The following is an 11731-nucleotide window of genomic DNA, read 5'->3' as shown; positions in this document are numbered from 1 at the left end:
TTCACAAGCAGCTTTTAAGTTTAGTTTCATTTCTAAAAATAGCAGAAGTACTTTGCTTTCATAATTTTCACCAATAAATTCAAAACAATGTTTTTTTTAGTTCTAAATTTATCCAGATTAAATGAAAACATGCATTTTCTCGATATTATTTGCAAATTTTTTAAAAATAAATTTGTACTAAAATTATCTGTTACCTTATGGTGTGCAAATGGAAAGACTGCTATCATGGGGCATGCTAAGATAAGAAACATTAACAGGATGAATCTGCAATTCTCTGTTTGTGTTATATTACCTTTTGAAATGATATGAAACCATGTTACATGTTGTAGTTAATAATGTTAAGTAAAGCTGGACACATTAACGGTACCGTTTCGGGACAGAATATTTTTTCAGAGATGAGCCTGAAGAAGGGTTCCGACCAAAACGTCATGCATTCCTTTTTATCCCAGAGATGCTGCCTGACCCACTGAATTACTCTAACATTTTGCGGTACATTTCCCCAGCATCTGCAGTTCATTCCTACACAGGTTAATGGTGCATCAGATTGTAACATCTGAAAAAGTTATGCAAAACCATTTTAAAATAGGGCTGGGAGTGAGTTCAGAACATAATATATTTACATGATTCTAATGTGACTTGGCTGAACTCCAAGCATTTTATCTTCCCAATATTATACAATTCATCCACAATAAATGTCATCCATTTTCAATAAACGACAGCCAAAGTGTAAAGGTACACAAAAATGCTGGAGAAACTCAGCGGGTGCGGCAGCATCTATGGAGCGAAGGAAATAGGCAACGTTTCGGGCCGAAACCCTTCTTCAGCCAAAGTGTAAATATTGGTTAGAGCATAGAACAGTACAACACAGGGGCAAGTCTTTAGGCTCACAATTTCAGTGCTGTGCATGATGCCAAGATAACCTAATCTCATCTGTCTGGAGGGCAGACACAAAATGCTGGCATATCTCAGCGGGACAGGCACTATCTCTGGAGAGAAGGAACGGGTGATGTTTCAGGTCGAGACTCTTCTTCAGACTGCCTGTACACGTTTCACATCCCTCAATTCTTTGCATATCCACGTGCCTATGATAAAGCCACTTAAATACCGCCATCATATCTTCCCCCACTTCCACTCCTGGCAATACATTTAGGCATCTACTACCCCTGTGTAAAAAACTTGCCCTGCAATCTCCTTTAAACTTTGCCCCTCTCACCTTAAAGCTTTGCCTTCTAGACTTTGACATTCCGTCGCTGGGATAAAGGTTCCGAACCGTCTACCCTATGCATGCCTCTCATAACTTATTTATACAAATTGTCCAATTGTACACATAAAATCGATTTGAATTTCAACTGTTTCATTCATATTTCTGTGTAGGAAGGAACTGCAGAAGTAATGTGTAGGAAAGGAATGCAGATGCTGGTTTACACCGAAGAGAGACACAAAATGCTGGAGTAACTCAGCGGGACAGACAACATCTCTGGAGAGAAGGAATGGTTGACGTTTCGGGTTGAGACCTTTCTTCAAACTGAGAGTCAGGGGAGAGGGAAACGATATATGGAAGGATATAAAGAACATGTAAGGTGTGAGAAGGACAGATCAAAGCAGATGATGATTAAGGAAATATACAACGGTTCAATGTGTTGCTGGTTTACACTGAAGATAGACACAGAATGCTGGAGTAACAGCATCCCTGGAGAAAAGGAAAAAGTGATGTTTCGGTTTGAGACCCTTCTTCATTCATCTTTCTCTTGGATTTGCTGCTCATATTCAAAGCATCAGCTTGAAGTAGCGTCTCAACCCGAAACGTCGCCTATTCCTTCTCTCCTGTCCTATTCCTAGATGCTGCCTGTTCCGCTGAGCTGCTCCAGCATTTTGTGTCTACCTTCAATTTAAACCAGCATCTGCAGTTCTTTCTTACACAGCTTTCCCTTCTGGTTCTCATTGGTTTTCTTACCTCATTAAAAAGTGACAAAACAAAACGATGCAAACATTATCTAATGGCAATGATGAACTGCAGGTCAAAAACAGTTGGTGGGATGTTTTAGCCCCCCCAGGGAGAGACACAACTCATTGTTCATGAGCTAATTTGTTTTGTCACGTAGCAAAAGTCACCACCTGCAGGAATTTGCAGTGAGCACGTGAGCGCTTGAGTAACACGATCCGTAAAACCAGGTGTATCACTTGAGCATTCCTTATGATGTATATTCCCAGTAAGGCAACTTACGTAATGCAGAAGGATATCATTAATATTTGCATCTACCTGACGTGTACTTTTGCACGACTTCGAAGAGGCACTGTGACAAACATGTTTGTACCAGGTATGAATTAAGTCGGACAAAACCTCAAAAGTATTTATACACCTTGTTCCTCAACGGTGTATGTTTCAAAATAAACCTTTGACTATATATCCGCAGTGAGTCTTTTAAATAATGATCAAATGGTATATGTTTTAATATTTATTAATTATGAACATAAAAGTAGTTGTTTTAATAATAACACTTAGTATAATAAATCCTCTGCAAAATGCCCAGAGTTATATTGGTTATGTTAGCGAAACTAAATGGAAACGTTGTTGTTTTTGATACAGCTCAAGTGTTGTTTACCTCCATAATAGGCTGGCTCTCCCACAGCGTGGAGTCCGAGAGTTGTACAGCACTGAACAGGCCCATAGGCCCATCATGTTCATGCCAACCTTTTTGCCTATCTACACTGATCCCATTTTTCCGCATTAGGTCTGTTCCCTTTTATGCCTTGCTTGGTTAAGTGCCTGTCAAAATGCCTCTTAAATGTCATGATTGTAACCACCACTCTTTTTGGCATCGAGCTCTTGATATTTGGGAAATGGTGAAGCAATAAATTTAAAAAAAAAATTCCCTTTCCCCTGACTAGTCTGAAGAAGGGTCTCGACCCAAAACATCACCCATTCCTTCTCTCAAGAGATGCTGTCTGTCCCGTTGAGTTACTCCAGCTTTTTGTGTCTATCTTCAGATTAAACAAGCATCTGCAGTTCCTTCCTACAAATTAAAAATTCATTTGCAGTTGTCGTTGGGGCCTAGCACCGTGGAGCGGCCTCCAACCGGAGAGACCTGGGGGCTCCAGTCGCGGAGCCTGCGAAGCTGCGGACTCACCATCGTGGGGCTGGCCAGCCTCGGAGCGTGGGGAGCAGTGGTGGCTCGCTGCTGCGGCCCTACCCCGGAGCTCGGAGGCACCAGTGAACTGTGACATCGGGAGCTCGCGGGTCCGGGTGGGATACCACTTTTCGGAGCTCCCGCAACACAACTTCTCCAGCCCGTGTCGCGGGGTTGGAACGACCTGGCGCGGGGCCGTACATCGCCCCGCGCGGCCTTAAATGGCCGTGGGACTTACCATCGCCCGCCTGGGGCTTCGACATCGGGAGAAAAATGGTGCAGGGGTAAGACGTTCCCTTCCATCACAGTGAGGAGGAGATTCACTGTGATGGGTGTTTGTGTGAATTAAATTGTTTGTATGTCTTGTAGGAATTGTCTCTGTTTGTATGGCTGCAGAAACTGAGTTTCGTTTGAGCCTCACTGAGGTTCAAATGACATTGAATAAATATTGAATTGTATATTGTATTGTATTTCCGTGGTGGGGAGCAAAAACAAATCACTTAAGGAAAGAAGTGGCCTCACATTCATTACACTTAATTTTCCTCATTGGGTATTTAGAATCTAAGGCCAAGGATTAAATTTGCAGGCAGCACGAGTTTGGGGGGAGGAGATAACACTGAGGAAGAAAATAGACACAGATGCACTTGCAGTGCAGGTAAAAGGATTTCAGCAGAGGTAAGTGTGATGAATTACAAACCATGTTAAACATAATGAAGTCACATTTTCCACGGAAAGGAAGATTCTTCAGAGAGTACAAGGGGAAAAAAATATGAGTGCAAAAGTATAAATTAAGATAGCTTATTGGTATTGGTAGAGATTGCCTCATAGTTGCAGTGTCCTGGGTTCAAACATGATACTGTCTGGGTGTACTTTGCACCCCATCCCTCCTATTGCCATGTGTATTTTCTCCAGGTGCTCTGGTTTTACTCACTTATTCCAGACATATAGGTTAGAAGTTAATGGGCCACTAAAAATGGCTTCTAATATGGAAAATAAATGTGGAAGAACTGGGGGGAACCGTTGGGTGAATAAAGTGGGTTCGGTGTAGAATGAGTGAAAATGTTTGATCGTTGACTTGGACTCAATGGGGCTTAGACAGAAAGGAAAAGGAGGTGGGGTAGCGTTACTGATTAGAGAGGGGATTAATGCAATGGAAAGGAAGGACATTAGTTTGGAGGATGTGGAATCGGTATGGGTAGAGCTGCACAACACTAAGGGGCAGAAAACGCTGGTGGGTGTTGTGTACAGGCCACCTAACAGTAGTAGTGAAGTTGGAGATGGTATCAAACAGGAAATTAGAAATGCGTGCGACAAAGGCAAAACGGTTATAATGGGTGACTTCAATCTACATATAGATTGGGTGAATCAAATTGGCAGGGGTGCTGAGGAAGAGGATTTCTTGGAATGTATGCGGGATAGTTATCTAAATCAACATGTAGAGGAACCAACGAGAGAGCAGGCTATTTTAGACTGGGTATTGAGTAATGAGGAAGGGTTAGTTACCAATCTTGTTGTACGTGCCCCCTTGGGCAAGAGTGACCATAATATGGTTGAGTTCTTCATTAGGATGGAGAGTGACATTGTTAATTCAGAAACAATGGTTCTGAACTTAAAGAAAGGTAACTTTGAGGGTATGAGATGTGAATTGGCCAAGATTGACTGGCAATTAATTCTAAAAGGGTTGACGGTGGATATGCAATGGAAGACATTTAAAGACTGCATGGATGAACTACAAAAATTGTTCATCCCAGTTTGGCAAAAGAATAAATCAGGGAAGGTAGTACATCCATGGATAACAAGGGAAATCAGGGATAGTATCAAAGCGTACAAATTAGCCAGAAAAAGCAGCATACCGGAGGACTGGGAGAAATTCAAAGACCAGCAGAGGAGGACAAAGGGCTTCATTAGGAAAGGAAAAATAGATTATGAAAGAAAACTGGCAGGGAACATAAAAACTGACTGCAAAAGTTTTTATAGATATGTGAAAAGAAAGAGATTAGTTAAAACAAATGTAGGTCCCTTGCAGTCAGAAACAGGGGAGTTGATCATGGGGAACAAGGATATGGCGGACCAATTGAATAACTACTTTGGTTCCGTCTTCACTAAGGAAGACATAAATAATTTGCCGGAAATAGCAGGGGACCGCGGGTCAAAGGAGTTGGAGGAATTGAGTGAAATCCAGGTTAGCCGGGAAGTGGTGTTGGGTAAATTGAATGGATTAAAGGCCGATAAATCCCCAGGGCCAGATAGGCTGCATCCCAGAGTACTTAAGGAAGTAGCTCCAGAAATAGTGGATGCATTAGTAATAATCTTTCAAAACTCTTTAGATTCTGGAGTAGTTCCTGAAGATTGGCGGGTAGCAAACGTAACCCCACTTTTTAAGAAGGGAGGGAGAGAGAAAATGGGGAATTACAGACCAGTTAGTCTAACATCGGTAGTGGGGAAACTGCTAGAGTCAGTTATTAAAGATGGGATAGCAGCACATTTGGAAAGTGGTGAAATCATAGGACAAAGTCAGCATGGATTTACGAAAGGTAAATCATGTCTGACGAATCTTATAGAATTTTTCGAGGATGTAACTAGTAGCGTGGATAGGGGAGAACCAGTGGATGTGGTGTATCTGGACTTCCAGAAGGCTTTCGACAAGGTCCCACATAAAAAATTAGTATACAAACTTAAAGCACAAGGCATTGGGGGTTCAGTATTGATGTGGATTGAGAACTGGCTGGCAAACAGGAAGCAAAGAGTAGGAGTAAACGGGTCCTTTTCACAATGGCAGGCAGTGACTAGTGGGGTACCCCAAGGCTCAGTACTGGGACCCCAGCTATTTACAATATATATTAATGATCTGGATCAGGGAATTGAAGGCAATATCTCCAAGTTTGCGGATGACACTAAGCTGGGGGGCAGTGTTAGCTGTGAGGAGGATGCTAGGAGACTGCAGGGTGACTTGGATAGGCTGGGTGAGTGGGCAAATGTTTGGCAGATGCAGTATAATGTGGATAAATGTGAGGTTATCCATTTTGGTGGCAAAAACAGGAAAGCAGACTATTATCTAAATGGTGGCCGATTGGGAAAGGGGGAGATGCAGCGAGACCTGGGTGTCATGGTACACCAGTCATTGAAGGTAGGCATGCAGGTGCAGCAGGCAGTAAAGAAAGCGAATGGTATGTTAGCTTTCATTGCAAAAGGATTTGAGTATAGGAGCAGAGAGGTTCTACTGCAGTTGTACAGGGTCTTGGTGAGACCACACCTGGAGTATTGCGTACAGTTTTGGTCTCCAAATCTGAGGAAGGACATTATTGCCATAGAGGGAGTGCAGAGACGGTTCACCAGACTGATTCCTGGGATGTCAGGACTGTCTTATGAAGAAAGACTGAATAGACTTGGTTTATACTCTCTAGAATTTAGAAGATTGAGAGGGGATCTTATAGAAACTTACAAAATTCTTAAGGGGTTGGACAGGCTAGATGCAGGAAGATTGTTCCCGATGTTAGGGAAGTCCAGGACAAGGGGTCACAGCTTAAAGATAAAGGGGAAATCCTTTAAAACCGAGATGAGAAGAACTTTTTTCACGCAGAGAGTGGTGAATCTCTGGAACTCTCTGCCACAGAGGGTAGTTGAGGCCACTTCATTGGCTATATTTAAGAGGGAGTTAGATGTGGCCCTTGTGGCTAAGGGGATCAGGGGGTATGGAGAGAAGGCAGGTACGGGATACTGAGTTGGATGATCAGCCATGATCATATTGAATGGCGGTGCAGGCTCGAAGGGCCGAATGGCCTACTCCTGCACCTAATTTCTATGTTTCTATGTTTCTATTTCTGTGCTGTATAATTCTGTGAGGCCACAACTAAAGCCAACCAAGCACTGGAGTCTATCTCAGCAGCTCAGGCTGGCTGATGCTGTCTGACCCTCTGAGTTACTTCCAGCTCTTTGTGTCTGTCTTCAGATTAAACCAGCATCTGCAGTTCCTCCACACACACTGACGTTTATCAATTGATTGATTGACCGATTGAAAGATGCAGCATGGAAACTGGCCCTTTGGCTCACCAAGTCCATGCCGACCAAGTCATGAGAGGAATAGATCAGGTAGATGCAGAGTCTCTGGTCCAGAGTGGGTGAATCAAGGACCATAGGTTTAAGGTGAAGGAGAAAAGATTTAATAGGAATCTAAAGGGTAACTTTTTCCACACAAAGGGTGGTGGGTATGTGGAACAAGCTGCCAGAGGAAGTAGTCGAAGCAGGGACTAACCCAACATTTCAGAAACAGTTAGACAGGTACATGCATGGGACAGGTTTGGAGGGATATGGATCAAATGTGCATAGATAACCATATAACCATATAACGTTATAACAATTACAGCATGGAAACAGGCCATCTCGACCCTTCTAGTCCGTGCCGAACACGTATTATCCTCTAGTCCCATACACCTGCGTTCAGACCATAACCCTCCATTCCTTTCTCGTCCATATAACTATCCAATTTATTTTTAAATGATAAAAACGATCCTGCCTCCACCACCTTCACTGGAAGCTCATTCCACACAGCCACCACTCTCTGAGTAAAGAAGTCCCCCCTCATGTTACCCCTAAACTTCTGTCCCTTAATTCTCAAGTTATGTCCCCTTGTTTGAATCTTCCCTACTCTCAGTGGGAAAAGCTTATCCACGTCAACTCTGTCTATCCCTCTCATCATTTTAAAGACCTCTATCAAGTCCCCCCTTAACCTTCTGCGCTCCAAAGAATAAAGCCCTAACTTGTTCAACCTTTCTCTGTAACTTAGTTGCTGGAACCCAGGCAACATTCTAGTAAATCTCCTCTGTACTCTCTCTATTTTGTTGACATCCTTCCTATAATTAGGCAACCAAAATTGTACACCATACTCCAGAATTGGCCTCACCAATGCCTTGTACAATTTTAACATTACATCCCAACTTCTATACTCAATGCTCTGATTTATAAAGGCTAGCACACCAAAAGCTTTCTTTACCACCCTATCTACATGAGATTCCACTTTCAGCACATTCCACTACATGAGATTCCACAGATGGGACTTGTGTAGCTGGGACATGTTGGCCAGTGTGGGCAAGTTGGGCCAAATGGTCTGTTTCCACACTGTATCACTCTATGACTATGACTCCATGACCATCGATCAATCATGTTCTTATGTTATCCCACTTTCACATCCACTCCCTACACACCAGGGGCAATTTACAAAAATTAGAAACATAGAAATAGAAAATATGTGCAGTACGCCATTCGGCCTTTTGATCCAGCACCATTCAATATGATCATGGCTGATCATCCAAAATCAGTATCCCTTTCCAGCTTGTTCCCCATATCCCTTGATTCCCTTGGCCGTAAGAGCTAAGTCTAACTCTCTCTTGAAAACCCTCTCATCCTTGGAAATTCGAAGCAGAAATTGTATCCGACCTTGGTTACTCTTAGAGTTAAATGTACATGTCTTGACAGCATCTGCCTTAAAATGTTGATGTCCTCTTCATCAAAAGTAGGACAATTCCAATCTAATGAATTACTCCCCAGTTAGCTCACTGTTCATCGTGAGCATGGCGATGTTGACTGGCTTTGACATTGCCAACAACCAGGCTTGTTCTCATCAATAATGTCACTCTAATGCCCGGGATCATTCAACTAAATGTCTCCTCACATTATTGTTCCAACCACCATCTTCTACTAATTCTATTAATATTCTATTAATGCTGGCAGTAGAGGCCAGCCCTCTTTACCCTCGAATGGTGAACACGCAGACAGTGACCTCCCCCTTGTCATTCTGCTGCTGCAGCTGATGACTATAACCATATAACCATATAACAATTACAGCACGGAAACAGGCCATCTCGGCCCTACAAGTCCGTGCCGAACAACTTTTTTTCCCTTAGTCCCACCTGCCTGCACTCATACCATAACCCTCCATTCCCTTCTCATCCATATGCCTATCCAATTTATTTTTAAATGATACCAACGAACCTGCCTCCACCACTTCCACTGGGAGCTCATTCCACACCGCCACCACTCTCTGAGTAAAGAAGTTCCCCCTCATATTACCCCTAAACTTCTGTCCCTTAATTCTGAAGTCATGTCCTCTTGTTTGAATCTTCCCTATTCTCAAAGGGAAAAGCTTGTCCACATCAACTCTGTCTATCCCTCTCATCATTTTAAAGACCTCTATCAAGTCCCCCCTTAACCTTCTGCGCTCCAGAGAATAAAGACCTAACTTATTCAACCTTTCTCTGTGACTTAGTTGCTGAAACCCAGGCAACATTCTAGTAAATCTCCTCTGTACTCTCTCTATGTGCCTGGTCCTACAAGAGGGTGGGAGGGAAGTGCGTTCCTGTGTTGCAATGCATTTGATCATCATGTTTGTTATGGCTGAACAGCTGAGAATGCATGCAAGCAATGGTTTGAGCTTTGGAGCAGTTCTAAGTGCATGAGTGCGTGGAATGGCATATAGGTATGAGGATGGTGTCCTGATTCATAGCGGCTATTGTTAGTTGAGTGATGGAAGTTCACTGATGGATCGGTGCGTTTAGCTAACTTTGCCGTTAGAACATAGAACATAGAAAGGTACAACACACCAACAGGCCCTTCAGCCCACAATGTCTGTGCCGAGCATGTCGCCAAGATAGCTAATCTCATCTGCCTTTACATGATTCATATCCCTCTATTCACTGCAAATCTATGTGCCTATCTAAAAGTCTCTTAAGTGCCACAATCATATCTTCCTCCATCACCACCACTGGCTGCGTATTCCAGGCGCTCACCACCCTCTGTGTCACGAAACTTGCCCCGCACATCACTTTAAAACGTTGCCTCGCTCACCTTAAACCTATGCCTTCTGACATTTACATTCTGGGAAAAAGATTCTGACTGTCTCCCCTATCCATGCCTCTCATAATTTTAAATTGGCCATACACTCAACTCCCTGCTACCTTCAGGTAGAAGGTACAGGAGCCTGAAGACTGCAACGACCAGGTTCAGGAATAGCTACTTCCCCACAGCCATCAGGCTATTAAACCTGGCTCGGACAAAACTCTGAACATTAATAGCCAATTTTCTCGTATTTGCACTTTTTCAGTTTATTTATTCATGTGTGTATATATTTATAAAATGGTATGTGGACACACTGATCTGTTTTGGAGTCAATGCCTACTATGTTCTGTTGTGCTGAAGCAAAGCAAGAATGTCATTGTCCTATCAGGGACACATGACAATAAACTACTTTGAACATGAACTATCAGGAAATATATATATCAGTTGCTTGGAGATGGGTCTTTACTAGACTTTCCCTTACAATAATATATTTTTTGGTGCCACCACTGAAATGTTTTCAAGAGAGAGTTAGATATAGCTCCTGGGGCTAATGGAATCAAGGGAAATGGGGAGAAAGCAGGAACGGGGTACTGATTTTGGATGATCAGCCATTATCATATTGAATGGCGGTGCTGGCATGAAGGGCCGAATGGTCTACTCCTGCACCTAGTTTCTATGTTCATGTAGTTGTGTGCTTCATAACCAATGGGTCAGTGACCTCCTCCCAATTGGCTTCTTCATGAATGTGAAGGCTTTCGTCGGCCTTAGAACGCACTTCGTCATATTTTGAAATTCAAGTCCTTGGGAATTAAAATGTATATGTTTAGGGATAAAGATTTTATTTGGTGTACCTAATACCAACAGGAGATTCTGATAACTCGTAACAGTCAGCAGGTCCACAGTTCATGAAATGGTCTTTTGTGAAGATAGAAACATGGAACTGCAAAATAAAAACATAAAGTACTGGAGTAACTCTGCACGTCAGGCAGCATCGCTGGAGAACATAGGTAGGTTAGATTTTGGGTCAGGACCTCAGAGTTCAGTCTGAGGAAGTGTCCTGACCTGAAACATAGAAACATAGAAACATAGAAATTAGGTGCAGGAGTAGGCCTATCGGCCCTTCGAGCCTGCACCGCCATTCAATATGATCATGGCTGATCATCCAACTCAGTATCCTGTACCTGCCTTCTCTCCATACCCGCTGATCCCCTTAGCCACAAGGGCCACATCTAACTCCCTCTTAAATATAGCCAATGAACTGGCCTCGACTACCCTCTGCGGCAGAGAGTTCCAGAGATTCACCACTCTCTGCGTGAAAAAAGTTCTTCTCATCTTGGTTTTAAAGGATTTCCCCCTCATCCTTAAGCTGTGACCCCTTGTCCTGGACTTCCCCAACATCGGGAACAATCTTCCTGCATCTAGCCTGTCCAACCCCTTAAGAATTTTGCAAGTTTCTATAAGATCCCCTCTCAATCTCCTAAATTCTAGAGAGTATAAACCAAGTCTATCCAGTCTTTCTTCATAAGACAGTCCTGACATCCCAGGAATCAGTCTGGAGATAAATAAGGAAAGTGGTTGGTGGTGCAAAGCAGAAGAGGCTGGAGGAGAGACCAAAAGGTTGATGAGAGGCACAGAGAAACTACCTGAAATTACCAGAAGAAATAAAGACTGTGAGCATGGGAGATGCTGGCAGTGACGTGTGTGTTCAGCCAGAAGATGAGGTGTTTTCCCTTACATGCGCTTCCTTTGGAAAAGTACAAGAGACTGGGAAT

The 11731-nt window shown here is 43.1% G+C and overlaps 1 long non-coding RNA gene across 1 annotated transcript; it reads left to right on the top strand.

Annotated features, from left to right (window-relative positions):
• The first annotated feature begins 1977 nt into the window (after positions 1-1977).
• LOC129695906 (uncharacterized) lies at positions 1978-3388 on the top strand. The gene is made up of 2 exons (XR_008723252.1): positions 1978-2318; positions 3040-3388. It is a non-coding gene; the product is annotated as an uncharacterized LOC129695906 (long non-coding RNA).
• Positions 3389-11731: the final 8343 nt, after the last annotated feature.

Source organism: Leucoraja erinacea, chromosome 3 (genome assembly GCF_028641065.1).
Source record: "Leucoraja erinacea ecotype New England chromosome 3, Leri_hhj_1, whole genome shotgun sequence".
NCBI classification, from domain to species: domain Eukaryota; kingdom Metazoa; phylum Chordata; class Chondrichthyes; order Rajiformes; family Rajidae; genus Leucoraja; species Leucoraja erinaceus.
This window is presented reverse-complemented; position numbering and strand designations above follow the sequence as displayed.